At 35.2% G+C, this 19,630-nt stretch overlaps 1 long non-coding RNA gene across 1 annotated transcript; it reads right to left on the bottom strand.

The window, feature by feature from the left end:
* Window positions 1–16,351: 16,351 nt before the first annotated feature.
* On the bottom strand, window positions 16,352–16,956 carry LOC142241934 (uncharacterized). Its single transcript, XR_012723877.1, has 2 exons — window positions 16,781–16,956; window positions 16,352–16,588 (listed from the first exon to the last, which is right to left on the bottom strand). It is a non-coding gene; the product is annotated as an uncharacterized LOC142241934 (long non-coding RNA).
* Between the last annotated feature and the right edge of the window lie 2,674 nt (window positions 16,957–19,630).

Genomic DNA, 19,630 nt, shown 5'->3' with positions numbered 1-19,630 from the left:
CGTCCTGGCTTACAACACAAAAAAAATAATTTTTCAAAAAGACAACGCACCAGCGCACAAGAGTGTTTTAACAATGGCTAAAATCAACGAATTAAAGTACGAGTTGCTTGACCACCCACCTTATTCTCCTGATTTAGGTCCCAGTGACTTTTACTTGTTCCCAAATCTAAAAAAAATCCTTGCTGGCAAGCGTTTTACCTCAAATGAAGATGCAATTACAGTTGTAAACCACTATTTTGAAGACCTTGAGGAAAACTATTTTAATCAAAGGATAGAATTGCTAGAAAAGCGTTGGAATAAGTGTATTGAAGTTTCAGGAGGTTATGTTGAAAAATATAAATATTTTTGAAAAACTAACTATTCTCTTTCATTGACAGGCTAAGAAGTTTCCGAACCACCCTCGTATATATGTAAAGCCCGATTTTTAAAATTTTGCCCCTAATAACTTTATTCTTGACCATAGAAGCCTCATTTAATAACTGATCGTACTCATATTTCGCACAAGGTAAGCTTCTGTGGTATCAATCAAACCTGCAAAATATTATACAAATTTGTTCAGATTTACATATAGCTCCTATATATATGCATCGCTCGATTTTCCAAATTTGGCCATTATACTCTTATTTATTAACCAATGTTACTCAAATTTCAAATTTTGAAGTAGTAGCTGATCATTGTTACACTAACTTGTAGCTCTTACATAAATATATTTCACAAGTTTCACAAATTTGGATTTATTACCCACACTAATTGAAAAGTTTCCTCTTATTAATAATGGACTCAATATTAGTGGCATACTAACTCTGTAGGTGCCGAATCATTAATCTCCCATAACCATGTACCCCTTAGTATTCTTAAATATTGACATGCGGTACCATTGACACCCCCACCCCACAGAGAATGTTTACTAATTCAGTAGGGGTGGTTTAGGGTACGATATAGTCGGCCCCGCCCGACTTTCTACTTTACTTACTTGTTAATTGAATATTTTTAACACTTTAATTAGAAAAATGTTCGTGAATTTTTTTTTGTATAGTATTACAAACATATCCTATTTGCCAATGCTTTTTTGCTTTGTAGTCAAGATAAACAAGTATATACGGCCGTAAGTTCGGCCAGGCCGAAGCTTATGTACCCTCCATCATGGATTGCGTAGAAACTTCATCTAAACACTGCCATCCACAATCGAATTACTTGAGTTGAGGTAACGCTTGCCGATGACAAGGTATCTTAAAACCTCCTAACACCATCTTCTAAATTGTATGTAAGTCCATACGTGGAATATATTAAATCAAAACAGATCGATCCAATACGTATATAATTCAGTTTGACAAAGTAGACATAAAATGTTGACAAAATTTTCTACAGAAATAAAATTTTAACAAAAGTTTCTATAGAAATAAAATTTTCACAAAATTTTCTATAGAAAAAAAAAATTTGACAAAATTTTCTATAGAAAGAAAATTTTGACAAAAATTTCTACAGAAATAAAATTTTAACAAAATTTTCTATAGAAATAAACTTTTGACAAATTTTCTATAGAAATAAACCTTTGACAAAATTTTCTATAGAAATAAAATCTTGGTGGATTATTTTTGGCTCGAGTGGCAACCATGATTATGAACCGAATAAAATTTGAACAAAATTTTCTATAGAAATAAAATTTTGACAAAATTTTCTATAGAAATAAAATTTTGACAATGATGAAAATTTTATTATGAACCGAATAAAATTTTAACAAAATTTTCTCTAGAAATAAAATATTGACAAAATTTTCTATAGAAATAAAATTTTGACAAAATTTTCTATAGAAATAAAATTTTGGTAGATTATTTTTGGCTCTAGTGGCAACCATGATTATGAACCGATATGGACCAATTTTTGTGTGATTGGACCAATTTTGGTATGGTTGTTAGCGACCATATACTAACACCACGTGCCTAATTTGAACCGGATCGGATGAATTTTGCTCCTCCAAGAGGCTCCGGAGGTCAAATCTGGAGAATGTTTTATATGGGGGCTATATATAATTATGGACCGATATGGACCAATTCTGGCACGGTTGTTAAAGATCATATACTAACACCATGTTCCAAATTACAACCGGATTGGATGAAATTTGCTTCTCTTGGAGAATTCACAACCCAAATCTGGGGATCGGTTTATATGGGCGCCATATATAATTATGGACCGATCTGGACCAATTTTTGCATGGTTGTTAGAGACCATATACCAATACCATGTACCAAATTTCAGCCGGATCGGATGCAATTTGCTCCTCCTTGAGGCTTCGCAAGCCAAATCTGGATATCGGTTTATATGGGGTCTATATATAATTATGGACCGAAGTGGACCAATTTTTGCATGGTTGTTAGAGACCATATACCAACCTCATGTACCAAATTTCAGCCGGATCGGATGATATTTGCTTCTCTTTGAGGCTCCGCAAGCCAAATCTGGGGATCGGTTTATATGGGGGCTATATATAATTATGGACCGATGTGGACCAATTTTTGCGTGATTGTTAGAGACCATATACCAACACCATATACCAAATTTCAGCCGGATCGGATGACATATGCTTCTCTTAGAGGCTCCACAAGCCAAATCTGGGGATCGGTTTATATGGGGGCTATATATAATTATGGACCGATGTGGACCAATTTTTGCGTGGTTGTTAGAGACCATATACCAACACCATGTACCAAATTTCAGCCGGATCGGATGAAATTTGCTTCTCTTTTAGGCTCCGCAAGCCAAATCTGGGGATCGGTTTATATGGGGGCTATATATAATTATGAACCGATGTAGACCAATTTTTGCATGGTTGTTAGAGACCATATACCAACACCATGTACCAAATTTCAGCCGGATCGGATGAAATTTGCTTCTCTTTTAGGCTCCGCAAGCCAAATCTGGGGATCGGTTTATATGGGGGCTATATATAATTATGGACCGATGAGGACCAATTTTTGCATGGTTGTTAGAGACCATATAGCAACACCATATACCAAATTTCAGTCGGATCGGATGAAATATGCTTCTGTTAGAGGTTCCACAAGCCAAATCTGAGGGTCCCTTTATATGGGGGCTATACGTAAAAGTGGACCGATATGGCCCATTTTCAATACCATCCGACCTACATCGATAACAACTACTTGTGCCAAGTTTCAAGTCGATAGCTTGTTTCGTTCGGAAGTTAGCGTGATTTCAACAGACGGACGGACGGACATGCTTAAATCGACTCAGAATTTCACCACGACCCTGAATATATATACTTTATGGGGTCTTAGAGCAATATTTCGATGTGTTACAAACGGAATGACAAAGTTATTAAAGTAAATTTGACCTTAGACAAACATACTTTTCTTTCATGAAAACATAATTAATTTTATGTCGAATCACTTTAAGGATAAAATGACTTCGGAAGGAAAAAAACTTTATATTAAAGAAATTCGTCTTCGCATTCGTATTTTAAGGATATAAAATCTTTGGTCTCACTAAAATATTTTTTCAGTGTAAGAATGGAAGGATCTGACCTGGTTAAATTTGTACAGTAGACATCACGTTTGAACTAGACTACAAAGAGTAGTAAAAAGAAACGAAGATCGATCATAGTGTTACCCACTTTTGAACTCTAGAAATTTATCTTAACTAGCAGACTTGAAATGTTATACGCCAGGGCCTTCAAATATGTACTCTCCTATAAATTAATTTTTGAAATCATCATTAGTAATTAAATTACGATGTTTTATTCAAGTTTTTTATTTTGTCACACTGTGCTTTTGGAGGAATAGGACTAGGAGTGTTGTCGTTGTCGGTTCGAGTGAAGCTAAATATTTCTAATTAATTTGTTAGCAGTTGGTGCTTTCAGTGTATGAACATCGATAAAAGACACGGTTAATTGGGTATCGATAGCATCACAAAAGTAACAGGATAGTAATATAAATAAGAAAATGGCTACCTATTATAGATCACAAATAAGCAACAATTAATGGCTACCTTTTGCTTAGATACCAAAAAAAAAAACAAATTCTGATATTGAATAACCTTGAATTTTGTATGTGAGCCATTTTATTTAGATTTTAATTGCAAATACAACATCCAGATGGATATTACTGCTACTCTTTGTATTGCTATTCTTTTTCTACTACATTTGGTTTTTGCATTATAATAATTTATAAATCAAGGTTAGAGAGGACATTAGTGAATAACAAAAATAAAGAATTTTGGTTTTTTTCAGAGAAGGGGTTATTCAACCGGTAAATAATTCGATGAAATGAAAGCTTGGAATATTTCTTGAAATATTTACCATGAAAGTGCTTTAACTTTCTGATTTTTGTTGACTCTTTGTGTTCCAGTGAAGAATGAATTTTATAAATGTTTGTGTCTTGAGTCTTTTGTCTTGTGTTAATTACCCATATAACTGCAATAAAAGCATAACCAGTTAAACACAGATACACGTGTACACTCAGATACACACAACAATTACTGGTACATAAATCCCAAAAAATATTGTTTACAAATACACTAATTCAATTATTTGAAACATATATTAAAAAAAAACACAATAGGAAATATCGAAAAGAACAGTAAAAACAATTAACTTTCAGCAAAGAAAAAATTATAACATATATATAAAGTATTTGTGATACCCATATTTCTTATGGGTATGCTAAAAAGCCATTAATTTCTCTAAATAATTTTACAAAAAAAAAAGAAAAAACGTTCATCCATAATTGTTAACACTGTATAAAAACACTTACGCATTATTTCCTATTAAATATAGGTTAAAATAATAAATTAACCGGCTTTTACTACAGTTCCCCATACCGGCTTTTATGTGGTTTCGCCTCTCTTGTGTTAGACATATTATACATTTCACATATCCGTTGTGATGCACAGATCAGCTTTTGATTTTCATTGCGTAGCCAACGGCATTTTTATAGAATAAATGTTTTTTTATTCCTCTACAGCAATCGAAATGGAAACGTGATGCTAGCAAGTACATAAACTATTATGAGTAGTATTAAATAGAAAATCACAAAAAAATTAAGATAATGTAAGATATGAAGGGAAAAAAATGTAAACCACTTTCAATTTCTTGTTAAAAACTAGGAAATATCGTAAGTGCTTTATGGTTTCCTCGAAATCTATGCAAATTGAATTTAAATGCTTTCGTCCCCAAACATTTCCCAGTTTAATTAAAATTTCTCAAAAAAAAATCCTTATGTGATTTGATATAGCCTTCATATACACCGATCACCCGACTTTTCTTGTTGACGAGTTAAGAGGCGAATTTTTGTTTCTTTATTTCTTTATTTCTTTTCTGTACGATATATTATAATACAATGTATTATAATAGCGTGCAAAGGCTTTAGAGACGCTTAAAAGAGCAACTGCCTGAGCTGGTAATTATTACATACACAGAAAAAAATATCACCAAAATATTCCCAATTAAAAACTTTATTGAAGTTGAAACCCTTTTCAATTAAAAAATTAATTGATGCTATTAACCTTTTAATCAAACTAGAAACATTCAGTCAATTAGGATAATCATTAAAAATTTTCAATTTTCAATTTTAAATATTAATTGATACAATTAACTTTTTAATCAAACTCGGAAGAGTAAAAATTATGGATATTTTTTTAATTCTTAATTAATTTTTTTTTTGAAACTGAATTTTTGAATCAAAATAAAAAGAATTAAAAATACTTATAGAAAGTGATTGAAATATGGTAGAGCGATTCCTTTTTATACCCTTCACCACTACTGTGGTACAGGGTATAATAAGTTTGTACATTTGTATGTAACGCCAAGAAGGAAAAGTCTGAGACCCATCGTTTAGTATACCGATCGTCTTAGAATTAAATTCTGAGTCGATTTAGCGATGTCTGCCTGTCTGTCTGTCTGTCTGTCTGTCTGTCCGTCTGTCTGTTGATGTATTTTTGTGTGCAAAGTACAGCTCGCAGTTTTAGTCCGATTGTCCTAAAATTTGGTATAGGATCCTGTTTCGGCTCAAAGACGATCCCTATTGATTTTGGAAAAAATCGGTTCAGATTTAGATATAGCTGCCATATATATTTTTCACCGGTCTGGTCATAATTGGCGTGTATATCAACCGATCTTCCTCAAATTCCGTACATCCGAATATTTTATGAGTCTCGAAAAACTTGCAAAATATCAGCCAAATCGGTTTAGATTTAGATATAGCTCCCATATATAGCTTTCGCCCGATTTACACTCATTTGCCCACAGAGGCCAATTTTTTGCTCCGATTTAGTTGAAATTTTGCACAGGGAGTATAATTAGCATTGTAGCTATGTGTGCCAAATTTGGTTGAAATCGGTTCAGATTTAGATATAGCTCCCATATATAGCTTTCGCCCGATTTACACTCATATGACCACAGAGGCCAATTTTTAACTCCGATTTAGTTGAAATTTTGCACAGGGGGTAGAATTAGCATTGTAGCTATACGTGCCAAATTTGGTTGAAATCGGTTCAGATTTAGATATATCTCCCATATATAGCTTTCGCCCGATTTCGCCCGATTTCGAGTGATATTTAAATGTATATATTTGGGACAAACCATTATATATAGCCCCCAACACATTTGACGGATGTGATATGGTATCGAAAATTTAGATCTACAAAGTGGTGCAGGGTATAATATAGTCGGCCCCGCCCGACTTTAGACTTTCCTTACTTGTTTTAATTAAAAAATTAATTGAATTTTGCAATCAACATCAATTGACAAATTTAATTGAATTAATTAAAAAATTAATTGAAATTTGCCAATGAAATCAATTAATTTCTTTTAACAAATATTTTTTGATGCTCAATTAAAACTGTGATTGATACTATCATTTTCGTGATTGAAGATATTTCAATTAAAAAATTATTTGGAATAATTAATTTTGTGATTAAATCTGAAAAAAGTATATACGACCGTAAGTTCGGCCAGGCCGAATTTTATGTACCCTCCACCATGGATTGCGTAAAAACTTCTACGAAAGACTGTCATCCACAATCGAATTACATGGGTTGCGGTAACACTTGCCGATGGCAAGGTATCTTAAAACTTCTTAACATCGTTTTCTAAATTGTGAGTCCATACGTGGTATATATTAGACAAAAAAATTATGTATAGGTAAGTCTACAAATAATTACGAATCGATATGGACTTTTGCACGGTACGTAGAGAGCCAGAATTGAATTATGGGGGTCGCTTATATGTAGGCTATATACAATTATGAACTTGATATGGACCAATTTTTGTGTGATTGGGGATCGATTTATCTGAGGGCTATATATAACTATAGACCGATATGGACCTAGTTAGGCATGGTTGTTAACGGCCATATACTAGCACATTGTATAAAATTTCAACTGACTCGGATGAAATTTTCTCCTCCAAGTGGCTCCAAAACCAAATCTCGGGATGGGTTTATATGGGGGGCTATATATGAATATGGACTGATATGGACCACTTTTGGCATGGTTGTTAAATATCACGTACCAAATTTCAACCAGATCGGATGAATTTTGCTTCTCCGAAAAGCACCGGGGGTCAAATCTGGGGATCTGTTTATATGGGGCTATATATAATTATGGACTGATATGAACCAATTACTGCATGGTTGTTGGATACCATATACTAACATCACGTACCAAATTTCAACCGAATCGGATGAATTTTGCTCTTCCAAGGGCCTTCGGAGGTCAAATCTGGGGATCGGTTTATATCGGGGCTATATATAATTGTGGACCGATTTCGACCAATTTTTGCATTGGTGTTTGAGGCCATATATTAACACCATGTACCAAATTTCAACTGAATCAGATGAATTTTGGTCTTCCAAAAGGCACCGGAGGTCAAATCTGGGGATCGGTTTATATGGGGGCTATATATAATTATAGACCGATGTGGACCAATTTTTGCATGGTCATTAGTGACCATATACTAACCCCATGTACCAAATTTCAGCCGGATCGAATGAAATTTGCTTCTCTTAGACGCTCCGCAAGCCAAATCTGGGGATCGGTTTATATGGGGGCTATAGATAATTATGAACCGATGTGAACCAATTTTTGCATGGTTGTTAGAGACCATATACTTACACCATGTACCAAATTTCAGCTGGATCGGATGAAATTTACTTCTCTTAGAGCAATCGCAAGCCAAATTTGGGGGTCCGTTTATATGGGGGCTATACGTAAATGTGGACCGATATGGCCCATTTGCAATACCGTCTGACCCACATCAATAACAACTACTTGTGCCTAGTTTCAAGTCGATAGCTTGTTTCGTTCGGAAGTTAGCGTGATTTCAATAGACGGACGGACGGACATGCTTAGATCGACTCATAATTTCACCACGACCCAGAATATATACTTTATGGGGTCTTAGAGCAATATTTCGATGTGTTACAAACGGAATGACAAGGTTAATATACCCCCCATCCTATGGTGGAGGGTATAAGAGTTTTGTGTGTAGATAACACAGGGGAACAAATTTGAATTTTTTGTATTGATTTGAAATTTATAGCAAATTTTTAGTAATTTGAGGTCGCTGAATCCAAATCTGCACTTGGGTTTTAATTTTGTATCAGCTCGATTTTTTGAGATATACCGTTATGTCCAAAATTAAACCTACAAATTGATGGACAAAAACCTACAAATTGATGGACAAATAATATTTTCCACAGATGAAAAACTTTGTAGTGTAAAAAGTCCCTATTCTGCATTAAAATTAAATTTGTAAAATACTTAGTTTAATGCGCACTGTTTCTTTTAAGATACAACCACAAAAAAACAAAAACACGAAAAAATTTAGCTATTTATTAAATTCGTGTCTCCCACAAAATAGTTCAGATTTTCTTGAAATTTGTTAGGTCGTTGTTGTTAGTACCTACCTCATTTAATATCATAATATAATATGGTTTTAAAATTATAAATAAAATTTTAAATTTGTAAGTTTAAATAATGCTCCCATATTGAACTTCGTATGGTGCTAACCATTAGCGTAGCTAGACAATTTTCCTAGGGGGGGCTATAGCCCCCCTAGTTAAAAATTTATAGACTGAACTTATAGGTTCAATTAATGTTTTATTTCATAAAATTGAATAAAAAATTAGACATCAAAATAACTCGACAATTAATTTATTATAAAGCAACTAAAAGTAGTTCCACACTTTTCCCAGCAAAAAAAATGTGAGTTGTTCTAAAGGCACAACTTTAAAAGTACTTCCAAAAATGTCCTCAATTATTTTAACTACATATTTTACTTACTTTCATATTTTAATGTGTAATTTTTTGTTTTCTTTTTTTTCAAATAGTTAAAAAGGGTAAGAATAAATAAATTGGTACAAATTATTCAAACTTTGCCACAAAACTGATAAATCCATGATAGAAAAATCGAAATTTTGGAAATTATTCGAGGAAAAACGTTTCAAACAAGCGTCAGAATGCATTAAAAATTATAAAAACAATATAAAAATTATTTATTTGGGAAAATATCACAAAACTTTTTAATTCACATTCAAAACATTGAATTCAGATATCACCTTAAGAAGTGATGCAAATGCAGTGCAACGGCTGTTGAAATGGTGGACATTTGTCCTATGACAAGCTCATATTACATTCATTGCTTCTCCGCTAATTTTGCACCACTTTTAGACCCAAAAAGAACATTTTCACTAATTTTTTGGCAACGCTTTTTTACAGCATTATTAAGATATTCATTTATGAAACTAAATCAATCATAAGTTCAACCACAGCTTTATTTCATAAATATCTGACTTCAAACATTGCACATCGGCAACTGCTACCACAAACCAAGTAATTCGATTGTTCATGAAAGTCTTTAGCGGAACTTTGTGCGATTGTATATACTTGTTTAATTTTTATAAAAATTAAAAAAACTATTGACATTTATTGAAAAATGGAAAATCATAAATAGAGTTTCAAATTCTGGGGGGGGGGCTAAAATTTTTCTGGGGGGGTCTAAGCCCCCTCCCCAGAGGCCTTCCTACGCTTATGGTGCTAACTCAATTTTTTCCTTTCTTAACAAGTGAATAATACATTTTCTTGAATTTGTCGAAAATATTTACTTTTTGTGATATCGTCCTGAAATCTGCGTTTGTAATACATTTTAGTTAAGAATTTCTAAAATTTAAATATTCCATTTTCTGAACTTAACTTGGGTATAAATAAAGTTCAACGACCGTACACATAAGTTCAATATGAAATAAATCAAAAGAAAAATTTTGTACGCTTCCCACACATAGTAAGACTGAACAAATAAGGATACTTTTAAGACACAATTCTCCTTTAAATTTGGGTTTTGTGTACTTGCTTCTAGGGAGCAAATTTTAATTTTTAATTTTTTCAGATTTTTTTTTTCATATGCCATCAAAGTCCTTTAAAAACAAGTTAACGACAACTTTATTTTCCAAATTCAGACTCGACTTCCAGTAGAAATTATGCTATGTTTCATGTAAAAACGTCTTTAAAATAAAGTGTTGAAAAACGTGTCCTATATTTGAACAATTTATAATTGAACTAAAAGTAAAGAAACATCATTGGCGCCAAATCATGACCATTTTAACCATGGTAATGATCGTCGAATTCTATTAACTTTTCCCATCTTTACTACAAGCAAAAACGCATTGAAAATAGGAGAAGTTTTTCAACACTTTATTTTAAAGTCTTTTTTATAAAGCATAATTTTTACTGGAAGTTGAGTTTGAATTTAGAAATTTAAATTGTCTTTAAACGTTTTTAAAGTATTTTGATAGCACATGAAAAAAACTGTAGACACAAGGTCGAATCTTATGTACCCTTGCGACTCTCGCAATACGCGTCATATACGCGTCCTTAATGTAGAAAAAGTAACAAACATAGCAAATAATTAAGTCGCGTCAGCTGGGAAACGAATTCGATGATATCCAAGATGATGACATGTTCGAAGAAGTTTCAATACTCAGGAATATTCACAAAATTATTAAAGGATTTGTAAAAAGTAGACTAGAGAATAGACTTATTTCAATGGGATACTTCAAGCCAAAATGACTATGTCCTACTCAATGGTGGGGTAAACATGATGATCTGTATACCTTTCACAAATTTCTGCAGAAACAGAAATCGGCTTATTAGAACCAATATCCATGCTAATTAAAATTTTTCAAAACTCTAACTAGTCATTCGTTGATGCAACCGAAGCTCGGATGAACATAATGGACCACGCATACCGAGAATAGTTGCGAATGAGTGATGTAAAACTAGTTGGGTTTTCAATAAATACACACCCATAGAAGAAATATGATCATCTCAAATATGTTTCAAGAGCAAAATGTTATTTTTGGACGGGGAACATGTAACATGTTTATGACAAAAATGTTATTTTCTCTAAAATTATGTATCTGATTACGGCAACCTTGTATATGTTTGCCGAAAAACTAAAAGTAACATTTTGCTCTTGAAACATGTTTGTGGTGATCACATTTCTTCTCTGGATGCAATATAGGATCATATTTTGGCATCCCTTCTTTCGGGGAACAAAAGAAAATTAAACTTAAAAAACGTTCATAATTTCTTTTATTTGAAATAAGGTTTTCTACAATAGGTTTACGACTTTTGCCACATACATACGTATTATAACGTCGTAAGTGTATGTAGCAAAAGTCACAGTTTGCGTCAGGCCAACCCTGCCCTCAACCATAGAAAGTTCATAATCGAATTAAAGGGTAATAGGTCAAAATTTGGTCAATATAAACTTGACGTATTTCTTTCAATTTTGCATTTAAAAAACCTGAACACCCCTCATTTTGAAGGTGTGTGTGTGTAGAATGTTGCTCCTATTTTGATTTTGGAATTCACTCTTCAGTTGTCAAAATGCCGTCCAAGCAAGAAGAGCAGCATATCAAAATTTTGCTCGCGCATCGCGAAAATCCGAGCTACCCGCACGCAAAGCTGGCAAAATCGCTAAAAGTTGCCAAATCAACCGTTACAAATGTAATTAAAGTGTTTGAGGAACGTTTGTCGACAGCGAGGAAGTCTGGATCGGGGGGAAATCGAAAACCGGAAGCCGCTGAGACGACAAAGAGAGTTGCCGGTAGTTTCAAGCGAAACCCTAACCTCTCTCTCCGAGATGCCGCAAATAAGCTGGGTGTATCGTCTACAACCGTACATCGAGCCAAAAAAACGAGCCGGACTATCGACTTACAAGAAGGTAGTGACTCCAAATCGCGATGATAAACAAAATACGACGGCCAAAGCGCGATCCCGGAGGCTGTACACGGCAATGCTGACGAAGTTTGACTGCGTGGTAATGGACGACGAAACCTACGTCAAAGCCGACTACAAGCAGCTTCCGGGACAGGAGTTTTATACGGCAAAAGGAAGGGGAAAGGTAGCAGATATTTTCAAGCATATAAAACTGTCAAAGTTCGCAAAGAAATATCTGGTTTGGCAAGCCATCTGTACCTGTGTCTTGAAAAGCAGCATTTTCATAGCTTCCGGGACTGTCAACCAAGAAATTTACGTGAAAGAGTGTTTGAATAAACGTCTGCTGCCTTTCCTGAAGAAACAAGGTTGTTCCGTACTGTTTTGGCCGGATTTGGCATCTTACCATTACGGTAAAAAGGCCATGGAGTTGTACGCCGCCAACAACGTGCAAGTGGTTCCCAAGGACAAGAACCCTCCCTACACGCCAGAGCTCCACCCAATTGAGAAATACTGGGCTATTGTCAAGCGGAACCTAAAGAGGACCAAAAAAACTGCTAAGGACGAGCAGCAGTTCAAGGCAAACTGGCTTTCTGCGGCGAAGAAGGTGGACAAGGTGGCTGTACAAAATCTGATGGCAGGTGTCAAGCGTGAGGCCCGGCAATTTGGATTTGGAAAGGCGAAAGCCCAACTGAATATTTTCCCTGAATTTAATACTAATTGAACTTGAAAAAGAAATTCAATTTGATTTAATTTGATTGAAATCGGTTCAGATTTAGATATAGCTCCCATATATATATTTCGCCCGATGTGGACTTGTGTTCCACCTGGCCCCAGAAGCCAGAGTTTTACCCCAAATTGGTTGAAATTTTGCACTAGGAGTACAATTTGCAGTGTAGTCAAGTGTGCCAAATTTTATTGAATTCGGCTCTGATTTAGATATAGCTCCCATATATCGTTCGCCCGATTTACACTCGTATGACCACAGAGGCCAATTTTTTACTGCGATTTAGTTGAAAATTTGCATAAGGGGTATAATAAGCATTGTTGCTATGCGTGCCAAATTCGGTTCAGATTTAGATATAGCTGCCATATATATTTTTAACCGATATGGTCATAATTGGCGTGTATATCAACCGATCTTCCTCAAATTCCGTACATCCGAATATTTTATGAGTAGCAAAAGTCACAGTTTGCGTCAGGCCAACCCTGCCCTCAACCATAGAAAGTTCATAATCGAATTAAAGGGTAATAGGTCAAAATTTGGTCAATATAAACTTGACGTATTTCTTTCAATTTTGCATTTAAAAAACCTGAACACCCCTCATTTTGAAGGTGTGTGTGTGTAGAATGTTGCTCCTATTTTGATTTTGGAATTCACTCTTCAGTTGTCAAAATGCCGTCCAAGCAAGAAGAGCAGCATATCAAAATTTTGCTCGCGCATCGCGAAAATCCGAGCTACCCGCACGCAAAGCTGGCAAAATCGCTAAAAGTTGCCAAATCAACCGTTACAAATGTAATTAAAGTGTTTGAGGAACGTTTGTCGACAGCGAGGAAGTCTGGATCGGGGGGAAATCGAAAACCGGAAGCCGCTGAGACGACAAAGAGAGTTGCCGGTAGTTTCAAGCGAAACCCTAACCTCTCTCTCCGAGATGCCGCAAATAAGCTGGGTGTATCGTCTACAACCGTACATCGAGCCAAAAAAACGAGCCGGACTATCGACTTACAAGAAGGTAGTGACTCCAAATCGCGATGATAAACAAAATACGACGGCCAAAGCGCGATCCCGGAGGCTGTACACGGCAATGCTGACGAAGTTTGACTGCGTGGTAATGGACGACGAAACCTACGTCAAAGCCGACTACAAGCAGCTTCCGGGACAGGAGTTTTATACGGCAAAAGGAAGGGGAAAGGTAGCAGATATTTTCAAGCATATAAAACTGTCAAAGTTCGCAAAGAAATATCTGGTTTGGCAAGCCATCTGTACCTGTGTCTTGAAAAGCAGCATTTTCATAGCTTCCGGGACTGTCAACCAAGAAATTTACGTGAAAGAGTGTTTGAATAAACGTCTGCTGCCTTTCCTGAAGAAACAAGGTTGTTCCGTACTGTTTTGGCCGGATTTGGCATCTTACCATTACGGTAAAAAGGCCATGGAGTTGTACGCCGCCAACAACGTGCAAGTGGTTCCCAAGGACAAGAACCCTCCCTACACGCCAGAGCTCCACCCAATTGAGAAATACTGGGCTATTGTCAAGCGGAACCTAAAGAGGACCAAAAAAACTGCTAAGGACGAGCAGCAGTTCAAGGCAAACTGGCTTTCTGCGGCGAAGAAGGTGGACAAGGTGGCTGTACAAAATCTGATGGCAGGTGTCAAGCGTGAGGCCCGGCAATTTGGATTTGGAAAGGCGAAAGCCCAACTGAATATTTTCCCTGAATTTAATACTAATTGAACTTGAAAAAGAAATTCAATTTGATTTAATTTGATTGAAATCGGTTCAGATTTAGATATAGCTCCCATATATATATTTCGCCCGATGTGGACTTGTGTTCCACCTGGCCCCAGAAGCCAGAGTTTTACCCCAAATTGGTTGAAATTTTGCACTAGGAGTACAATTTGCAGTGTAGTCAAGTGTGCCAAATTTTATTGAATTCGGCTCTGATTTAGATATAGCTCCCATATATCGTTCGCCCGATTTACACTCGTATGACCACAGAGGCCAATTTTTTACTGCGATTTAGTTGAAAATTTGCATAAGGGGTATAATAAGCATTGTTGCTATGCGTGCCAAATTCGGTTCAGATTTAGATATAGCTGCCATATATATTTTTAACCGATCTGGTCATAATTGGCGTGTATATCAACCGATCTTCCTCAAATTCCGTACATCCGAATATTTTATGAGTCTCGAAAAACTTGCCAAATATCAGCCAAATCGGTTCAGATTTAGAGATAGCTCCCATATATAGCTTTCGCCCGAATTAGACTAATTTGCCCACAGAGGCCAATTTTTTGCTCCGATTTAGTTGAAATTTTGCATAGGGAGTTAAATTAGCATTGTAAATATGCGTGCCAAACTTGGTTTGGCAGATTTGGATATATCTCCCATATATAGCTTTCGCCCGATTTAAACTCATATGACCACAGAGGCCAATTTTTTGCTCCGATTTAGTTGAAATTTTGCACAGGGAGTAGAATTAGCACTGTAGCTATGCGTGCCAAATTTGGTTGAAATCGGTTCAGATTTAGATATATCTCCCATATATATGTTTTTCTTATATCGACAAAAATGGTCAAAATACCAACATTTTCCTTGTAAAATCGCCACTGCTTAGTCCAAAAGTTGTAAAAATGACTCTAATTTTCCTAAACTTCTAATACATATAAATCGAGCGATAAATCATAAATAAACTTTTGCGAAGTTTCCTTAAAATTCCTTCAGATTTAAATGTTTCCCCTATCTTTTTTTTACTAACATTGTGTTCCACCCTAGTGCATTAGCCGACTTAAATTTTGAGTCTATAGATTTTGTAGAAGTCTATCAAATTCTATCCAGATCGAGTGATATTTAAATGTATGTATTTGGGACAAACCTTTATATATAGCCTCCAACACATTTAACGGATGTGATATGGTATCGAAAATTTAGATCTACAAAGTGGTGCAGGGTATAATATAGTCGGCCCCGCCCGACTTTAGACTTTCCTTACTTGTTTTTTACTAACATTGTGGTGCACCCTAGTGCATTAGCCGACTTAAATTTTGAGTCTATAGATTTTGTAGAAGTCTATCAAATTCTGTCCAGAACGAGTGATATTTAAATGTATGTTTTTGGGACAAACCTTTATATATAGCCCCCAACACATTTGACGGATGTGATATGGTATCGAAAATTTAGATCTACAAAGTGGTGCAGGGTATAATATAGTCGGCCCCGTCCGACTTTAGACTTTCCTTACTTGTTTTTTTATGAAATAAACAAAAGTGGAATTTAGTTAATTTAAATTACATCCAGGAAGTACTCTACTATAAATAAAAATTCCCATGCATCTATCTAAATTCAAACTATTAGCAATAAATACAAATCGTTTACGACATATTGAATTAACAGCAACTAAACGCAAATAGTGTCAACTTGGTCATAACAAAATTAATTTATTTAAATTTATTTCAAATCTCGTCTCCGATAACAGTTATTATTTCACATTGCAAAAAGAGAAGAACAAAAAACAACAAAACAACGTAGGCAGACAGACAAACTGCAATGTAAACTAGAGGCAATACTGAATGAACTTTTTCGAACAGCTGCATCATGATGACAATAGCCGGCATAATGGAATTCAATTCAACTACTTGAGATGGCTGCAAGTACAAAAACAAAAAGCAACGACAAAACAATCAACATCTCCATTATTGAAGTCAAAGAGCATTAACATATTGGCAGACGTATAAAAATGTAAACAAGGTAAAAAACCAAAAAGAATTCAGACTTAAACTAAGTTATTTACAATGTAACAAATACACATATACAACCATAATCCAATTATAACTCACACGCATGGGCTGCCACTCACATACATGTCCTCTTACAATGACTTGATATTAGCCACCACATTGATTCACAATGAGTCGGCTTTTATAGATTGCAATGACACGCACACCAACTCACACAAATACAGATGCTCACAATTCTTTGCCACCATTGATTACAACCATATTTGAATAGCGTACTTCGGTACTATGTCATACGACATAGTAAAACGAAAAATAACTGTTTCAACTGGTGAGCGTAGTAAAAACAAAAAATACTTGTTATAAAACAACAACAACAATAAAGTCACCATGAAAAGCTTTTGCGTTTGTTATGCTTTTCATTCTTTACAACCATTACAGCCATTGGTCAAGGCACATAGTCTACGATATTCCCCGAATTACCACACGGATACCCTCGTTGGTTTCAAGCACAACATTTCAATCACGTAAACGATATTCACGAAAAATCTGCACTGCCGCAGAGATGCCGCTAATGTGCTGTTAACATCGCAGCTAACTAAGTCAAACGCCAACGCAAGTGGGGGCAATAAAGCTTTGCAAAGATAATCCAACGGTATTTTTTAATGGCCTGCAAGAAAAAGTAAAGTAAAAGAGAGATAGAGAGAGATAGAGAGCGCGAGATGAAAATGAGAAACTTGAAATACACAGATCCCAAGAAAATGAATCCATTGGAGAGGAAAGGAAAATGAGTAGGGGAAACGTAATATAACATAAGAGTGTGTCATATAACAAACGACTTAAGACACAAGCTCTAGATTATACAAGAGAAACATAATTGTGAGAAAAAATCAAATTTATTTAAAAATTTTTATTTTTAAGAGAGTATAATATTTAAAATAAGCTTGATACGTTACTCAATATCGACATGAATTATTTGTTATTCAATAATAATATCTAATAAAAATTTAGTTTTTCCATTTTCTTTATTATTAGAAGCAATTTAATGGGAAAATATTGCTTTTATTTTACGCATCCAATTAATGTCCAATATAACAGGTTGGCTGATAAGTCCCCGGTCTAACAAAGAAAACCACATTTTTTGTCAAAATTCGTTTTTATTATTCAACATAGTTCCCTTCAAGAGCGATACAACGATTATAACGACCTTCCAATTTTTTGATACCATTTTGGTGGTACTCCTTCGGTTTTGCCTCAAAATAGGCCTCAGTTTCGGCGATCACCTCTTCATTGCAGCCAAATTTTTTTCCCTACGAGCATCCTTTTGACGTATGAGAACAAGAAAAAGTCGCTGGGGCCAGATCTGGAGAATACGGTGGGTGGGGAAGCAATTCGAAGCCCAATTCATGAATTTTTGCCATCTTTCTCAATGACTTGTGGCACGGTGCGTTGTCTTGGTGGAACAACACTTTTTTCTTCTTCATATGGGGCCGTTTTGCCGCGATTTAGACCTTCAATCGCTCCAATAACACCATATAATAGCCACTGTTGATGGTTTTTCCCTTCTCAAGATAATCGATAAAAATTATTCCATGCGCATCCCAAAAAACAGAGGCCATTTTTTTGCCAGCGGACTTTTAAGTCTTTCCACGCTTCGGAGACGGTTCACCGGTCGCTGCCCACTCAGCCGACTGTCGATTGGACTCAGGAGTGTAGTGATGGAGCCATGTTGCATCCATTGTCACATATCGACGGAAAAACTTGGGTGTATTACGAGTTAACAGCTGCAAACACCGCTCAGAATAATCAACACGTTGTTGTTTTTGGTCAAATGTAAGCTCGCGCGGTACCTATTTTGCACAGAGCTTCCGCATATCCAAATATTGATGAATGATATGACCAACACGTTCCTTTGATATCTTTACGGCCTCTGCTATCTCGATCAACTTCATTTTACGGTCATTCAAAATCATTTTGTGGATTTTTTTGATGTTTTCGTCGGTAACCACCTCTTTCGGGCGTCCCCTGCGTTCACCGTCCTCCGTGCTCATTTCACCACGCTTGAATTTTGCATACCAATCAATTATTGTTGATTTCCCCGGGGGCAGAGTCCGGAAACTCATTATCAAGCCAAGTTTTTGCTTCCACCGTATTTTTCCCTTCAGAAAACTGTATTTTATCAAAACACGAAATTCCTTTTTTCCATTTTTTTCACAATAACAAAAGTTGCTCCACAAAAGACACTCTATCTCACAAACTAATTGACTTACAGACGTCAAATTTTGACACGAATCATTTGAAAAATAATATGCATTTAATACTAGCGACGCCATCTATGTGTCAGACCGGGGACTTATCAGCCAACCTGTTACATTGGTACAAGCGGAAAGATATTTAAAATAGCGAAAGAAGCATAGAGAGAGAAAGAAAATGAGTATGGGAACTTAATATAACACAAGAGTGTATCATATAACAAAAGACTTAAGACACAAGCACTAGATTATACAAGAGAAATATAATTGTGAAAAAAATCAAATTTATTTAGAAATTTCTCTTTTTAGGAGACTATAATATTTACAATAAGTTACTCAATACCTATGTGAATTATTTGTTATTCAATAATATCTCATACACATTTAGTTTTTCCATTTTCTTTATTATTAGAAACAATAATTTAGTGCGAATATTTTTTTTTTATTTTCCGCATCCAATTATTATTAACCTCTAATATACATTGGTACAATGAACCAGCCATAATAAATCCATATGAAAGTAAGACGAATTAAGTTAACTGTCTGTCAATTACATGATGCCTGGCATTGTGTGCTTAAATTGTGTAAAAACCATATGAAAATTGTCGTCATTAAAGTAAATTCATATTTCATGTGTTTATTAAAAACTAAAAGGATGTGAGGATTAAGGCATGACTGTTATAAACAAATTCTGCGGACA

The sequence above is a fragment of the Haematobia irritans genome, chromosome 5 (genome assembly GCF_050003625.1).
Source record: "Haematobia irritans isolate KBUSLIRL chromosome 5, ASM5000362v1, whole genome shotgun sequence".
In the NCBI taxonomy this organism is placed as follows: domain Eukaryota; kingdom Metazoa; phylum Arthropoda; class Insecta; order Diptera; family Muscidae; genus Haematobia; species Haematobia irritans.
The sequence above is the reverse complement of the archived record's forward strand: the minus strand, read 5'-3'. Positions and strand labels throughout refer to the sequence as shown.